General features: G+C 37.7%; 1 protein-coding gene and 1 pseudogene across 19 annotated transcripts in view; both read right to left on the bottom strand.

Annotated features, from left to right (window-relative positions):
• C8H8orf34 (chromosome 8 C8orf34 homolog) overlaps window positions 1-17,781 on the bottom strand; it is a 496,138-nt gene that overhangs the window by 317,229 nt on the left and 161,128 nt on the right. The window lies entirely within an intron of this gene.
• LOC102125301 (ret finger protein-like 4A) lies at window positions 15,410-16,241 on the bottom strand (annotated as a pseudogene).

Below are 17,781 nucleotides of genomic sequence, written 5' to 3'. Positions count from 1 at the left end.
TCTTTTACAGGTGAAAAATGGGGCTCTACTATTTTTATTTTTCTAAATTCACAAAGCTCTTTATATTCCTCCGATTCTGGTGCTGATGAAAAATTTTTAGCAAAGAGCACTTTCTCCTTTTAAAAATGTATATATATCTGAAAAAAATTGAATATAGCCTTTTTTAAACATAGTAGATCAAAGTAGTAGAGTTTTGGTTATATTATTTATATTTGCCTAAGCTAAGTAAACATCCTTCCATAGATCTTTATGAAAGGGTTTTAGTGAAGAGAGCAGTTCTAAACACTTCATATAACACAGGAAATCCATGGCAAAAGTAATTTTAAAATGCAAATGACTTAAAAATTATTTGAAAATATTTTAAATACATGGGTAAAAAACATTTAAAATTTCAGAGATAAACTTTTAAAATCCTTATTATTCTTTAGTAATGTAAAAATACATGTTCCTTTGCCCTTTCAAGTATAGAGGTCCCTAGGTTTTGAGGTTCTTAAGCAAGTCAGCATAACTTTAATAAGAAAAGCAGACAGGACGTGGATTATAGGTAGATTACACACCTGTAATCCTAGCACTTTGGAAGGCCCAGGCAGGTGGATCACTTGAGGTCAGGAGTTTGAGACCAGACTGACCAACACTGTGAAATCCCATCTCTGCTAAAAATAAAAAAAATTAGCTGGTTGTGTTGGCACATGCCTATAATCTCAGCTACTCAGGAGGCTGACGCAAGAGTATCACTTGAACCTGGGAGGAGGAGGTTGCAATGAGCCAAGATCACACCACTGCACTCCAGCCTGGGTGACAGAGCAAGACTCCATTTCAAATAAATAAATAAATAAATAAATAGCATTCCCAGTCAAAAATTCTTTCAAAGCTTACAAATTTCTGCAGTATGGCTTATCAGCAAGAAGCTCACCTATCCAGGAAGTAGTTACCTTGTCCTAGGCTCTCTCTCCAAGAAGTCTGCTTTCAGTGGTTAATCCAAGAGTTCAACTACTATGACCACTGGTTCTCAGCACACTTGATTATACTCCAAGTTATCTGACTCTATTTCCTCTTGTTAATAAAACTGGATGTTTATGGAAGGCTGAGATCATGTCTTAAACTCCTTTGCTCTCCTCATAATAAATAGCGTAATTCTGATTTCATGAAAATAAACTATTTTGAATGAATTTTAAAATCCTCAAGAATGAAAAACAGGGCATATGCAGTGAACTACGAAGTATCTCTACATCTAAGTAAAATCATGTAAATGATTCCCAGACAACACTGATTAATTTACTTCTTAAGCCATATCAGAAGAATGTCTACAAGATGGTCATTTTTTAATGAAATATTTCTTATAAACTCTTAAGGTTTGGATACATTATTTTGATCCTGCTATTTCAAAAAAGGAAGTTTTGGAGCACAATTCTGTTACACAAACACATTAGATGTTTGGAATAGATAATAAACATCCTTAAAATAATATACACATTGAATTCAAGTTAGGGATTAAAGATGGTAATGTAAGCAGACTGTTAGCTCTTTTCCCACTAGCTCTTATTCTTTGTAATAATTACTGTGAACTGACTCATACATAGCACAATTTGTGTGTACTGGCTGAAGGCCAGTACATCACATCAGCAGTTGAAAAGAGTATTCAAAGAATTTTTAATCTTTAATGATATTTACTTAACAGCATATATTCTTCTCAAAAATTTTACATTACATTCAGTGAAAAACCTGGAACCATTTGTGTCTTACTAGTCAACATGTTAAAACTGTAATATGAACAATGTAAAATGAGAAAATTGCTTTTATTTTACTCAGAACATATTAATGAGATAATTGTGGCTCTCAAGATTTGTTACTAAGTTTCAACTTTGTTTGCATATACTTTTCACAATATCAATTATGAATGGAGTACAAGGACATAAGATCATTTGGGTTTACACTGCTTTAAGATGGTTAACGTTGGAAAGTTTATGAAACACAGGCCAATCTTACTGATTTGTATCTACCCACACTTAAGTGGTGAAGATGAGAAATTATCTTCTATATCTCATAGCATGTAATTTACATAGAGTAGCTGGAGAAAGAAGGAAAAAAGGGAGGGCTGTAGGCATTACAGGAAAAAGACAAAAAAAACCCAAATAAGTGAGGTCAAATCTCAGAACTCAGGTCCTATTCCTACATTGTTTAGAAAGGCTTCCCAAATAATTAAACTACTTTTTGAAAATCATATCACTGACAAAAACTGTATATATTTAAGGTGTACAATGTGATTTTTTAATGTACATATATAGCATGAAATGATTACAATAATCTAGCTAATTAAAATAATTAAACTACTTTTTATCATGTGCACTTAGTATATTGAACATGTATACACTATTCAATTGTTTCAATGCCAACTTTCTCATTCTAACTTATATCTGTTCCATTCCCCTCTGTTCATTTTGTTTGCTGATTCCCATAATCTCTTCCTTAAAATTATCTCCTACTATAAAATTACACTCCCCTCCTCAATGAACTTCTATTTTCTTTTATTTCTCTTATTGTGTTTCTGCCTGGTCCACAAATACCCCAACTCCAACTATTTGGATAACTGTTACACTGTTGAATGAAAATAAGACCCATTATTGAAAAAATTTTACAGACTACAAAAGCCCAGTTACAAAAGCCAGATAGCCACGTCCTATAGGCTAGAAAAGCAAATTATATGCTATCTTAATAAATAATTTTAATAATTTTTGCACTGATATTTCTCCTCATATTATGGGCTAGATATTCTGAAAACACTCAATCTTCAAAATATTTAATACTTCTAGCTGAAATGGAACAAGACATCATTTGAATGCAAAGCTTAGGAGAAAAGGAGTTGTGGGGAAAGAGGAGAAATCATCAGAAGGGAAATCCGAGTCCAGACTGAAAATGAGAGGGAGCTGATGCAAGCAGCTGTCCTGTGCACATTGACAGATCCCTGGTTGCCTGGAGCCTTTGCCTTGCATGATAATGCCATTAGTGGGTGGTAGAATAATAGACTTAATGATCCTGATTCTTCACCTTCCTGTATCTGAGACAGTCAAGTGGGAGGGGGTCCTCAGAAAAACCCCAACCAGCCTGAGCACTGGGGTGGAGACACAGAGGTTCACAACATTTGCAGCAGGGAGGAGCCCAGCCACTCCTCATCCTGTGTGGAACCTGGGATCTGAACTGTGAGGTGGGAAGCACTCTAGCAGGGACTCTGGCCTAGCAAGAGTCCCTGTTTCCACCTTTTATTCCTTTTTCACCCAATAAAACCCTGTCTTACTCACCAATCAAATTGTCTGGAAGCCTGAATTTTCATGGCTGTGGGACAAAGAACCCCATCTTTACCTGAACTAAGGAAAAGTCCTGCAACATTTTTGACGCCCAACATGGGGCTTGAGAAATGGTGAATAAAATGGGTACTCAAAATCTCTTCCTGTTGCTTCTAAGCCTATTCATCCTCAGACTTCTGAGGGTAGTGGAAACCATACCCCTAACCCCCATCACTCCCAGGCCTTTTCATGGCCTTTTCCTTCCTTTTTGGGACAGATCAGCAAGCAGCAACTCCCTGTCACTCCCTGCTCCCTGCTGGGGCTGGGATCACATGACCCAAAGGTCCCATACAGTCAACTTGCTGGTTCCCAGCCATGTGATGCAACAGTGTTCCCCTTCCCAGGCCAAGGGGTTCAGCTTTATTGGACAGTAATTAAGCATTTCTCCTGGTGGAGGAACCACTTGCATAAGAATAAGAGGTTCCCAGGCATATTTAAGCTGTTTTTTCTATTTGTTTGTTTTTCTTCTCCTTCTCTACATCATCAGCAGTTAACTTTTATTTTTTATTCCTTTTAGAAGATGTTTTTACTAGGCCAGACCTCAGAAATATCAGTTTATATTCTCTGCAAAGTTTTGATTTGAAATCAAGCCTCTGTCTTGTTTTACATCCTGAGGGCATGGCTTGTAACTCCAGTGGCAAGGCTTTGTTTAGCAATCCTACCTTAGAGAATAAGTTCCTTTCTGGTTTGACATCTGCATGTACTCCTAGCCCTGTCTCTTCAAGGATGCCACCCAGTAACTAGGTTTTCTTCCTCCTGTCTGTGTCTGTACTGTGTATGATGCCTGTAATAAAACCTCCTAATTAATTTGGCCTAAAGAAAGACAAGCGCTTGGATCAAGTAGTTTTTCAAGGGAAGCTAAAAGCTGCAGTACCTTTCAGTTCATGTGACTTTAATCTTTCAGAAATAAAAACAGCCTTAAAGATTATTGGTAAAATGCAGGGATCATTAAAATGTAATGTAGGTGAACTAAAATATGCAGGTCAGATGCAAAGTTTGCTAAATGTTTTGAGGTTACAAACTGCTTTTTTGGTTTTGAAACTATTTGATGTGCTGGCTTCACAATTGGTAAGGCCTGGGGACAAATGGAACTAATCACACCCTTAATTACACTGGAGTCAAACCTTGGCTGCACTTGGCACACAATTAAAGCAACTTACCAAATTTTACCTTAAAGCTAAAAATTGCTAGGAGTTACAATTATAACATGTAATTGAGACTACTGGAAATCTATTTACATACAAGGTGTGTAAGAACAGTCAAATTTGTTGTTGGTGGACTTTTTAAGTAAAAGGTTATAAGAAAGCATGGAAATGTAAATTTTTGCCTAGGGTTAAAGGACTGCTTTAAATTAGATAGGAAAAGCTAAAAGTTCAAACAAGTGGTGGAAGAATTCTGAAAATTAATCTTGCAGAAGAGGTTGTCTGTGTGAACATATTGACTAAATATGTTATATTTAGTTATAGAAGGTTAAAAAGGTTTTTACTTATTTAAAATTTCTGATTCATCATTTTGGCAAAATAAATAATTTATGATAATGTGGAATTCTATTTCATAATATCAGGTGTTTTAAATCTCAAACATATTTGACAGCCTTCCCCAAATCAAACTTTATTTTCAAAATTGTTTTCCCTGACACCTGGCTTTTTGAATGGTTCAAAGGGCCCCTGAATCATCCAGAAAGAAAAGTAAACAGGATTATTTAACATGTTTAGGTACACAGGATTGCCAAAATGATGTTCAGTCTTCTTTAGGTTGTATTTTTGTGAATAACGCTAATGTACATTCCAAAATTGTATGGGATTTCTAAAATTCTAATGTTTAAATATATGCAATAAATCATAACTAAGGTTGTTAAGTTATGGCAAACCACAAAGATAACCAAACTTCTTTGTCAATTGTGTTTCCAACTGTTACTACCCTGGACATTTTGCTATTCACAATCACTGTCTTGTTTTAATCCTTTTCAAAAGATGGTTGGTAATAAGCTATAGAAATTTAACAGGTGCTCCCAAATACAGGCTTCTGATAACTTTGAAGAATGTGACATTTGAATAAAGAAGAAAACACTTTATAAAGAGCTCAAGTGTTCACAAATATCAAGAAAAACCAGAGTTAATTAAATGGACTGAAATCAGATAGCTGAAGCAACCTTTTTGACTTTTGCTTGGAATGTTGCTGATCCTTATTTTGTCTTTCAGAGTCAAGGAAACTTATTTTGAACTATTTACAGCCTTTAATAATTGAGTAAGTTATACTCTTATGAACAAAATTTGGAGCATGTTTGTTTCTCTCTGCCTGGTTCCTCTAAAATTTGGAAACTATCCACGAGTATTCTTAACTTATGGCATTGTTAAATGTAGTGAACCCCAAGTTACTCTTCAAAGCATGTCAGTATGTTCAGCCCTCTTATTTTCTGTTCTCAATTTTAAAGTTTAACTTCCCGGTTCTCTTCGCCCCTTGCCTCTAGTTTCAGTAAACAACTTTCCTGCCAGTTGTAATCAGTAGTTCACATCTGTTTCCCTGGTCATCTGCTTTGACCTGAGTCACCGCTGGTCACCTGCTCCATCCTGACTCATCCTGAGTCACCTATTCTGCAACCATCCTTCCTGCCAAACTGCTCACTGCCCCCACTCCAACTAGTACCCCTGCTCTGTTTAAAATAGCCAATAGAAATTACCTTAGACTGTGCGGTCCAACCCTAGTCAACAGGGAATGACACAGCAGTAGGGATTACTTGCATGAGGAATAAGAACCCCTTCTCCTCCCTTGTTCGGGTGTGCTCTCGCCATTGCTCCATCCATGAGGCGCACCATTCCATAGAAGTAAAAATTGCCTTGCTGAGAAAATTAAATTTATGTTCAAGTGCTATTTCTTCGGTAACACCCAAAAATTTATTTATAACAGCAATATAGTTGTTTGCATCAGTGCCATAAGAACCCATTTTTCTTTTGCAACAGGACACAATTGGAGAAAGTGGTTATTTTACCAAGGCTTTAACTGGAAGAGTATGCTTCCCTTTAAAGAGTCAATCTAAACTTGCAGACCCAGTATAAGCCCAGTGGGGAGACTGGCCTCACACCCTCATCTATGCAGTCCCTGTACAGGGTTCCTGACATGTGGTCAGTAAAGAATGTCACTTTCTAATAGGCCCAGGAGATCCTAAAGTTTATCTTCAGACCTTAAGAGACGAGGATTACACAACTTACACATATTGGAGAATACTCAACCCATGGCTTGGATGGGCTTTAAAGGCCTTATCTGAGATTCTTTGGGGGAACACAGTTCCCTCAAAGCCAATCCAAACAGCCTGTGTAGAAATAATTATTCTTGATGCACTTTATGCAAATAATCAGGCTAAGTATAAGATTAAAGTCTATTTTGCAAACAACTCAGTCCTATTATGATTTTTTTCTCAACATAAATGAGGACAGGAGAGACAGAAATCATGTTTCAAAACTTATCATACATTTGTCATTAAATTCTAAACTCACTAGTTGTTTTTCAGTTTTTGCCTGCATCTTAGACTAACCCTGCTTATCCCTGTGAACCAACCAGCAATCTCTGGCAGCAGCTGCGAAAGAACAAGAAGGATAGCTAATGTAAAAACCTGGGTTAATATTCTAGTTCTGAGTAATTATCCTGCAAATCCTGCCAGGTGATGGGAATAAATAGGATGCCCATCATGCAGAGGTTTCCTTTTGGGAAAGTAAGACCAAGGGAGCTAACCAAAGCTAAGCACCATGCACCCAAATCCTGCAAGCATAACTATAGCCACCAGTTTTCTGGGTCTATCATAAGACATCCTTTCCTCTCCCTGGTGAGAGGAGGACTCAGTTCTGCAGTTTCACCTTACTATTTGACTTATGATAGGGAGTGCATGCAACCCCCCAAGGCACGTTTTGTCCCATACTCAATGCCAAGCTTTGGGTCAAAGCCCTAAGGAAAAAAACTGGATTTAAGGGATCCAAAGGCAGACAACGACAGATGTTAAAAGGCACAGCACAAGTGATCATGGCTAATTCCTGCCAAGTAAGCCAAGCCCACGCTTCCTGTTCCATGGATAAAGGCCACATTAGTATCCATGGCATAAATGAGTCCTAGGAAATTCAAGGCTACCGACAGCAGGGGAGATAGGATGTATGTGGGTACAAGGACAAAAGAGGGAAAGAGAATGCTCTTCCTTTTCTCCCTCACCTATACCCCAGGTATCTGCTAGGAAGAGAAGGCAACCAGGGATGCCTGCTCCCCTCTTACTGGATGGGTTAGCCATGCATCTTCAGTCTGTACCCCCTTTCAAATGCATGCCAAATCCCTGGGACTCCTCTAAAAAAATGCCTTCTTTATTCTTTCTCCTCCTTGGTTCTCTCTTCACAAACAGGTAATTGTGTCTCTGTACCATGAGACACTCACCTCAGTGCATCCTCCAAACTGGGAAAACTTAATTTCCCAAGTCTTAAATTGGTTGGCTTAGGATTGAGCTCAGGGGAAGGGAACCCAGAAGCCCAACATGCCAGCAAAAGGGTAAAGTTTTTTTTGTCAGTAGGACTTTTGGCCTCCCTCTCCCTGTGCACACTGTTAAAAGGCCTTGGGATTTTTGAGCTGTCCTTAGCTCCCCTTGTTTTGCTTTGATACTGCTTTCTAATAACCCAGTTTGTCTGTTCTTGCCTTCAGGCCATCAAACTCCAAGCAGTCATGTAACCAGAGCCTTTCTGCTGGAACCCTTAGATAGGCCTCTGAGGGAGCTCTGACTGCCATTTCCCCCAAAACAGCGCCCCCTGTCAGCAGGAAGCAGTTAAGATTGGTCTTTGTCCTTATCCTTATTTTAACAGTAGTTAGATGTATTTATTTAGGGGGGGAATGAGACAGCTAGGTGGGAGGGGGTGTCCCCAGAAAAACTGCAACTGGCCTGAGCACTAGGGTGGAGACACAGAAGTCCACAACATGTGCAGCAGGGAGGAGCCTGGCCCCTGCTCTTCCTGTGTGGAAACTGCAATTCGAACTGAGAGGCAGGAAGCACTCTAGCAGGGACTCTGGCCTAGAGAGAGTCCCTGTTTCCCCCTTTTCTTCCCTTTTCACCCAATAAAACCCTGTCTTATTCACCATTCAAATTGTCTGCAAGTCTGAATTTTTGTCTCCATGGCTTCCAGATGCCTTGCATTTTTCGATTTGCTCTCTTGCATTTCTGTCATCCCCTTGAGAAAGACACACCTATGCTTATCCGCCAGTCTCAAAAGGCAGATGCAAAACATTTGGAACAGACTGAAGTCACTCTGGACAAGCCCAGATTATATCAGCCGAGAGCCAGCCAACCTCTAGACACATGAGAGAGCCCAACTGAGACCTGTTGAGCCCATCAAGCCAAGAACCAGCCTAAATCAGCCAAACCCCAGAAAAGTAGGAGAAATATTTATTCTATTCAGCCACTGAGTTTTGGAGTAAATTCATATGTAGCTATGGCTTACTGAGGTAGAAATTCATCCTAGAAGTAGAGTGTTGACTAATAAAAGCCCAAAATATATGCCATTGATTTTGGGATATAGTTGTAGGTGGAGGCTATAAAAATGTAAGAAAACTATTATGAAAGTTTGGAAAAATGGAGACCAGTGTTATGTGCCATTAAAGTGTTTGGTAAAACTATCATCTATGATAACTTGGAAGATAGAAAGTGAACCTAATAAATGTTCAAAATTGGGCAAGAGGGAAAAGTACTGCAAATATTATCCACTTGATTTTAGGGACGTATGATAAGTTTCTTCAAGAAATAGAAGAACTTAGAAAATAACTGGCCAATTTGCAAGCAAAACTCAGAAAAAAACATTAAGTCTGGCTGAGTTTCTTATCTCTGGTCTTTCCAGACAAATACTTTAAAATTAATATATATCTTTGTGAAAATATTAAATTCACGGCCTTGCCAGAAAGATAAGGCCTTAGGGTAAAGAAGAAATCAAGGATGTAACTATAAGACCCTTTATTAAGACCTCTGAAAAATACTGAAATGGTGACTATTCAAGGTGTTTCACAACACCTAAATTACCAGTAATTAAATCTAGAAAAATAGGCTTGTCTTAAAAATAATTGTGGATATAGTTTTTCACATAAGAAAAGGAGATGAATCAAACTATATAAAGGAAATCCATAAATTATCTGGGACAACTTGATTGACAAAAGCATCAGGCTGGAGTTAAAGGGGCTGAAACGATTTCAGATATAAAAAGCCCTCTGGGCCCCCAGTTTTCTACAGTAAGGAAGTAAGCTGAGGAAGTTGCTCAAAGGCATCTTTTCCAATGCCCTCTTAGAAGTGGCCAAAGAGGTTAACAAAAAGGAAATAAACTTCCAGAGGGTAAAGCCAAGAGCTGTGGAGAACAATAAATGGAGACTCAGGGAATCCAGTTCCCACTCTCTGGGTGCAATTAAGAAATACCCCCACACTCCTGGGTAAAAAGATATGATGACATTTGCCCAGCAAGATTTCAGAATTTCTATGAGCCAGTGGTTTGTATGAACCTCCCATTTTCTAATTGGTAGTGTTTAATCTGATTATCTCATGTCAGTCTCATCATCTAATGGAAATAAATTTTTAAAAAACCTTGTCTTTTTTAATATAGAAAAATTAAGAGAATTCAGAGACAAGTAATAAATCAAAGCGTTCAGCAAGTTTACTGGATTTAAAATAAAATTACAAAAATCATTTTTATTCCTATTTACCAATAAATGTAACTTATAAAACAGATAGCGAATTTATAATAATAGCCAGAAATACAAGATGCCAAGGAATCAATTCAATAAAAATTTGCAGGACTTTATTGTAAAATCTTGTAAAATTTAATTAAATGGAATTATGCTACGTTCATAGATAGGATGACTCAGAAAGGTGAAGATGTCAATCCTCCCATAACAATCTAAAACACAATGTAACACTAAACTCAGTACAATAACAGAAATAAGCAAATAGGCCAATGGAAAAACACAGAGGCCTCAGAAACAATGTAACTGGCAGCAAAAGCATGCGTATCAATGGACAAACGATAAACTTCAAAAATGGCTCTAGAAAATTTATCCATGTGAGGCAAAATATATTCCAACTTCTCACCGTATTAAAAAAGAGATGTGGTAGATTAAAGACCAAAATGTGAAAAACAAAACTTCTAGAAGAAAAGAAAAAAGAGTATTTTTATGACTCCAAGTAGGAAAGGATTTTTAAAACAAAGCATCAATACCACAAATTAATGTTAAACATTTATATTCATAGAAGGCACTATTTAGAAAGTGACGACAATCCTCCAAATTAGGAAATAATTGAGACATGTATACTAACAAAGGCTGGCATCCAGGATATATAACAAACTCACACAAACCCAAAGAAAAAAAATGAGCAATAAAAATGGGCAAATAAATAATCAGGCATTTACCTTTGTTGTTAAAAATTACAAAACTGCATAGCCAGATGCAGTGGCACGTGACTGTAGTCCCAGCTACTCAGGAGACTGAGGCAGAATGATTGCTTAAACTCAGGAGTTCAAGTCCAACCTGGGTAATATAGTGAGGACCCATCTCAGAAAAAAATTATAAAATTACTCCTAGCTAACACCGTGAAACCCCGTCTCTACTAAAACATAGAAACAATTTCCCGGGCGTAGTGGCGGGTGCCTGTAGTCTCAGCTACTCCGGAGGCTGAGGCAGGAAAATGGCGCGAACCCGGGAGGCGGAGCTTGCAGTGAGCCGAGATCGCGCCACTGCACTCCAGCCTGGGCGACAGAGTGAGACTCCATCTCAAAAATAAATAAATAAATAAATAAGTAAATAAATAAGTAAATAAATAAAATTACTAGTTAAATCTATGAGAAGCAATTTTCATTAAAATGTTGGATAACAGACACTCTTGGCTAGGACCAGGAGTTAAAAAAATTACGAACTGTTGGTGGGAGTATACATTTATACAATCTCTTTAGAGAGAAATTTTGCATTATCTAATAATAAAATGTACATAATATAAATTCCATATTGCTGAGAAAGTCATCTTCTAATTTTGTACCTGAGTGTGTGTGTGCATGCACGTGTGTGTGAGTGTGTGTATGTGTAGCAACATAACAAAATCAAAAAAAAAAAAAAAAGAAAGAAAGAAAGAAAAAACTCCAAGGGGATACAGTTAAAATTCAGAATAGAGATGGAGTTGGCTACCATCCAATAAATGTTGGTTTCACTGATGAGTTTTTTTAGCCACATGGTAGTTACCTAGGTGTTCATTATGTTATTCTTTATATATTTTGATGCATGATATAGTCATAACAACATTTGAAAGTAAAAAAAAAATTCAGTAGATTAATTTAATTCCAACTAGTTCAGTTTTTCAGTTTTGGTTCAGATATTTTTATTCCTCAGTTAACTTCAATACCTCTCCCTTGCATGATTCTCAGCCAGTCATGTTGCTCATTATTTCAGTGAGAAAATGAAAGCAATCAGAAGAGAATTTGTTCAACTTCTCACCCCCAAACCCACCAGTTACTGGCATTCCTTGAGTGAATGAAAGAATGATACAAAATTCAAGTAATAACAATCTTATATTCAATAATACATTATCAACATAATTAGTCATTTAAAAATGAAAATAAAAACTACAATGAAATACCACCTCACTCTCATGAAGATGGCTATAATTTCAAAGACAAACCATAACAAGTGATGGCCAAGATGTGAAGAAATTGGAACCCTCAATACTTGCTGGTGGGAATGTAAAGTGGCACAGCCCCTGTGAAAATCGATTTGGGGCTAGGCATGGTGGCTCATCGTGCACTTTGGGAGGCCAAGGCAGACAGATTACCTAAGGTCAAGAGTTCAAGACTAGCCTAACCAATATGGTGAAACCCCCTCTCTACTAAAAATACAAAAATTAGGCCGGGCATGGTGGCTTATGCCTGTAATCCCAGCACTTTGGGAGGCTGAGGCGGGTGGATCACCTGAGGTCAGGAGTTTGAGACCAGCCTGGCCAACATGGTGAAACACCATCTCTACTAAAACACAAAAATTAGCTGGGCATGGTGGCGGGCACCTGTAATCCCAACTACTTTGGAGGCTGAGACATGAGAATCACTTGAATGCAGAAGGCGGAGGTTGCAGTGAGCCGAGATCACACCACTCCACTCCAGCCTCGGTGACAGAGCTAGACTCTGTCTCAAAAAAAAAACAAAAAACAAAAAAAAACAAAAAAAACAACACCACAAAAACACAAAATTAGCCAGGCATGGTGGCACATGTCTGTAATGCCAGCTACTCGGGAGGCTGAGGCAGAAGAATTGCTTGAACCCAGGAGGTGGAGGTTACAGTGAGCCAAGATAGTGCCATTGCACTCCAGCCTGGGTGACAGAGCAAGAGTCTGTCTCAAAAGAAAAAAAAAAGAAAATCAATTTGGCAGTTCCTCAAAATTTTAAATACAGAGTTACTATATGACCTAGCATTTCCTATCCTCTGTATATACCTCAAAGAAATGAAACGACATGTCCATACAAAAACCTGTACACAAATATTCATAGAAACATTATTTATAATGGCTGAAAAGTAGAAACAACTCAAAGATCCATCAACTGATGAATAAGAAAATGTGGCATACCCATACAATGGAATATTATTCATCAATAAAAAGAAATGAAGTACTGATACACACTACAACATAGATGAACCTTGAAAACATTATGCTAAGTAACAGAAAACAGTCACAAAAAATCACATACTATATCATTGCATTGATGTGGAATTTCCAGAATAGAAAAATTTATAGAAACAGAAAATAGATTAGCGGTTGTCTAGGGCTGAGGAGTTGGAGGGACTGGAGAGGGAGAGTAACTGCAATGGATATAAAGTTTCTTTTGGGGATGATGAAATTGTTCTAAATTTAGGTTGTGGTGATGATTGCACAACTCTGTGAATATCCTAAAAACTACTAAATCGTTTACTTTAAAAGGATGTATTTTATGATACGTGAATTATATTTCAATAAAGCCGTTAAATTAACACTGAAGTTCATTTTCCCTTTTATGGTAGAGTAATGAATTAAATGCAGATCTAACTGGGTCTAACACTATTTGGAGTGACACAAATGAAGGATCAGAACCCAGGAGGTGAATATTTATTCCACATCTATCAACTACTAGTTTTGAGATCTTGAGCAAATCACTGAGTGACTTTAGCCTCAGTTTTCTTATTTGGAAAAAAAAAGAGCAAAACTACTCCACTGGACCGTTTTGAGAACTAAATTCAATAGCACATCAAAAAAGCACCTCATATGCTTCCCAACAGGTGCCCAATATTCTCTTTTCTCCCCTTCTTTCCTATCTTCTGCATCCTACCCATGATCTAAAACTTTTTACTCTTTATTATGAAAATGTTCATACTAATACAACAGTGGAAAGATAAATGAATGCCTTTGTACCCACACACATTTTCATCAATTGTCAACCCAAGGGTAAACTCACTTCATTTTTATATGTGACCCCCATCCCACACAGCACATTCCTTCCACGTTCCCCCTTCCCTGCCCAGATTATGTCAAAGCAAATCTCATTCATCATATCATTTGTAAATATTCTGGTATGTACTTATTTAAAAACTACATTTTTTGTGGTATTACCATAGATAACAATAATACTCTAATATAAACAAATATCTAATTAGTTTTCCAATATCCCTGTTTATCTAGGAAAATTATCTTTGGACAAGTCAGGCTAAGCAAGACTCCATACATTGCAACTGATGGACACTCTTAAACATTTCTCTTAATTATTACATTTCTCTTAATCTATAGCTTCTGTTCCTCTGCTTCCATTTTTCTCTTATGCTTTTTGTTGTTCAGGAAACCTGGGCCTTTTGAGCTTTTTATCTTGTAAGTTTTCCACAGTCTGTATTCTTCCTCTCACATTCCTGTGATGTGGTTTGAAATGTTCCTCTGCTCTTTGTAATTCCCATAAACTGGTAGTTAGATCTGGATTAAAGTTTTCTGTTGTTTTTGTTTTTGCCAATACTACTTTAGAGATAATGGCTATCACTTCATCTGGAGGCACATAATGTCCCACTCCAGTGATGCTGGCAGCATTGATAATTATTGTTTAGATCCATTAACATACTAACCATTGCCAAATGGTAATTGTCTAATTTCATAATTCTACATTCATTTATATACTGGAATACTTCTGTAAAGAGAAATTTCCTGTCCTCAAATATTTGGCTACCTTTAAGTGTAACTTGTATAGAAAAAGCAGATGAAATGTTTGATTTTTTCCCTCTACTTTTACTAATTTTTTAAAATAAGAACTTTGGTCCCCTAACATCCCCCAAAAGTGATTAATGAAGGCTTTTTTTTTTTGATGAACATGTGGATTTTAAAATATTTGCCATAACTCACTATATTGAGGTTATTATCCTTACTCATCTTTAAATCTTCTCAACTCTTCCCAGTGGAAGATTATTTATGCTAGCCGCGAGCTCTTTTGACACAATCTTAGTGATCTTTGGTAGTGTTCTTGCCTTCTGATATAGCTATTTCAGCTATTTATTCTGAAACAGTTATTTCAGGCACTTTTTGTATATTCCTTGCTCCAGACCTGGAATCAACCATTATTCTAAGGGAAATGTGAAATGGTGAAACCCCATCTTTACCAAAAATTAAAAAATTAGCCGGGCGTGGTGGCGTATACCTGTTATCCCAGCTACTCAGGAGGCTGAGGCAGGAGAATCGCTTTAACCTGGGAGGCGGAGGTTGCAGTGAGCTGAGATCATGCCACTGCACTGTAGCCTGGGGACAGAGTGAGACTCCATCAAAAAAAAAAAAAAAAAAAAAAAAAGCCTTAAAGACGAAAATGTAGACACACACACACAGGGAGTTGGTAATAAGTGGATAAACTAAGAAATATCTTCTTTTTTGAAATTTCAAAATATTTACTTATTGAAGAAAGCAACATGACAACAAAATTGATCTTTACCTTCTATCCGTTTGTACCTATGTGTATCTAACAGAAAATTCTTAGCTCTGGCTGTGGGCATACAGAAACTTCCTATGGATGATTATATTCAAATATTTATTTACTTTCCCCAGAATAAATTGGGGGACTGGCATTGTCTGGATTGATCACAGGACAGATACTCACAAAGCTCCATCTTGAGTTTCACGTTTATGAGCAAAAAATGGACGCAGTGGCTAAAAGAAATTTTGTGTGTGTGGATATGACACCCATCACTAACATTATAAAAATAAATGAACCTCATACCTATATCCAGGAAAATTCCCACTCTGTGCAGCTGGGGACTCACCTAGAGAATAGGCAAAGGCATGGTGCTAGCAGCAAAGACCTTTCATTTTCTGGAACCTACAGTCCAGAAGCCTCATTCTGAAGAAAGTACAATGTCCCCCTGTCGATTCACAGATTCCTTACAAATGCCCACATCTACCTCCCAGTAATAGTGGCTGGAAGTAAAGGAAGGGGCACCCAGGACACACAGTGCAGAGGTGAACCTTTCAGCTTTACTCCTTCCTATTCCGGCTGAAATTCCCACATGGACACTCCCCTGGTCTTCAGAAATGGTGAGAAGTTTGTTGGCTGTGTCCACATCCAAGGTCATATCTACTTGAAACTTCTTCATCCTTGGGTTCATTTTTAGAATTGATTTCAGCTTGAGCTCTAGTTCCTTGATCATGGAAACCAGCACCCTCAGCTTGAACTTGGGCTTGATGTTAGTCTTCTGAGAGACCACAGAGCAGAAGGGGCACAGTAAACCTTCCCCATGGGGCTCCTTCTGCAGTGAACTGATGCACTGGAGGCAGCAGACGTATCCATATTTAAGTTGCACAGATTCTTCAAGACCATTTGGACAGGCAGGACATCTAATTATTTCTTTAAAGTGTTCAGCCATGGCAAATGTCTCTTCTTCCCAAGCTTCTCCCTATGCCTCCCTGTCTGCAGTGGCTTCTGCAGACAGCTCAGATCGAGAAATATCTATTTAAAAATTTTTTTTTATATAATTCAGACTTAGAGAAAAGTTGCAAAAAAAATAGAGAAAAGTTGCAAAACAACAACAACAACAACAACAACAACAACTCTGTATACCCTTCCCCTGGTTTGCCCGAATGTTAATGGTTAATGTGATAATGTCAACATTGTTGGTTCGTATTTTGCGTTACCATTTTGGTTGACACTTTGCCTTACCATTTTTTTCTCTCTCATCTGTGTGCATGTTGAGGAGGGGGTGGGTGTGAGGGTGGATGTGTGGGGTGAGTGTTCTCTTCTTTACATATAAAATTTCCTCAGTACCACTGAAAAGTAAGTTGCAGATATGATGCTCCCTTGTCCCTAAACACTTTAGAGTATAGGACATTTTCTTATATGGTCAAAGTATGATAATATAATACCAATGCACCAACCTTGTTTAAATATCCCCAATTATCTGAAATACTGTTGTTCATGGTAAAAGAATATCCTGGATCCCACATGCCATTCAATTGTCATTTAAAAAAAAAAAAATCTCTTTTAACCTGAAACAGTTTTCAGTCTTTCCTTGATTTATGACCTTCATGTTTTTGAAAAGTATGGGCCAGTTATTTTTTAGAAGGCCCCTCAACTGGTGTTTTCCAGTGTTTGCTTATGATTATATTCAAGTTATGCACTTTGGAAAGAATAACACAGAAGTGATATATTTATGTTAGGCCATTTTTGTTACTATAAAGGTATACCTGAGTCTAGGTAATTTATTTTAAGAAGAGGTTTGACTCATGGTTCTGCAGGCTGCACAGGAACCACGATGCTGGCATTTGCTCCTGGTGAAGGCTTCAGGACTCATGGCTCTAGGCTATGCAGAGCCACCATTTCACATGGCCAGAGCCGGAGCAAGAGAGTGAGGAGGGAGGTCACACACACTTTTCAACAACCAGATCTCACACGGACTAACTGAACAAGAACTAACATCACCAAGGGGATGGTGCTAAACCATTCATGAGGGATCTGCCCCCAATCCAATCACCTCCCACTAGGCCCCAACTCCAACATTGGGAATTACATTTCAACACGAGATTTGGATGAAACAAACATCCTATATCAGTATTCTTTTCATTCTTTTCATATCAAAAGGCACGTGATGTTGTTTTTCCTCTCACTGAAGGTATTAACCTTGATCACCTGGTTCAGATGATATCATCCAGGTTTCTCCAGTGAAAAGTGGCTCCTTTTGTTAATTAATAAGTATATTCTGGGGAATATCTTGGAATCCATCAAAATTTTACCTACAAATTTTAACATCCTTTGCTGACATCCGACTACATCAATTACTATGACAGTTGCCAATTTGTGGCTTTCTAATTCCATCATTCCTTCTAAATTTATTCATTGGTAGTATACTATGCATCCTCCTTCACCTAATGTATGGATGTATATATATCAGTATGGACATATGGATTATT

Source organism: Macaca fascicularis, chromosome 8 (assembly GCF_037993035.2).
Source record: "Macaca fascicularis isolate 582-1 chromosome 8, T2T-MFA8v1.1".
Lineage (NCBI taxonomy): Eukaryota > Metazoa > Chordata > Mammalia > Primates > Cercopithecidae > Macaca > Macaca fascicularis.
This window is presented reverse-complemented; position numbering and strand designations above follow the sequence as displayed.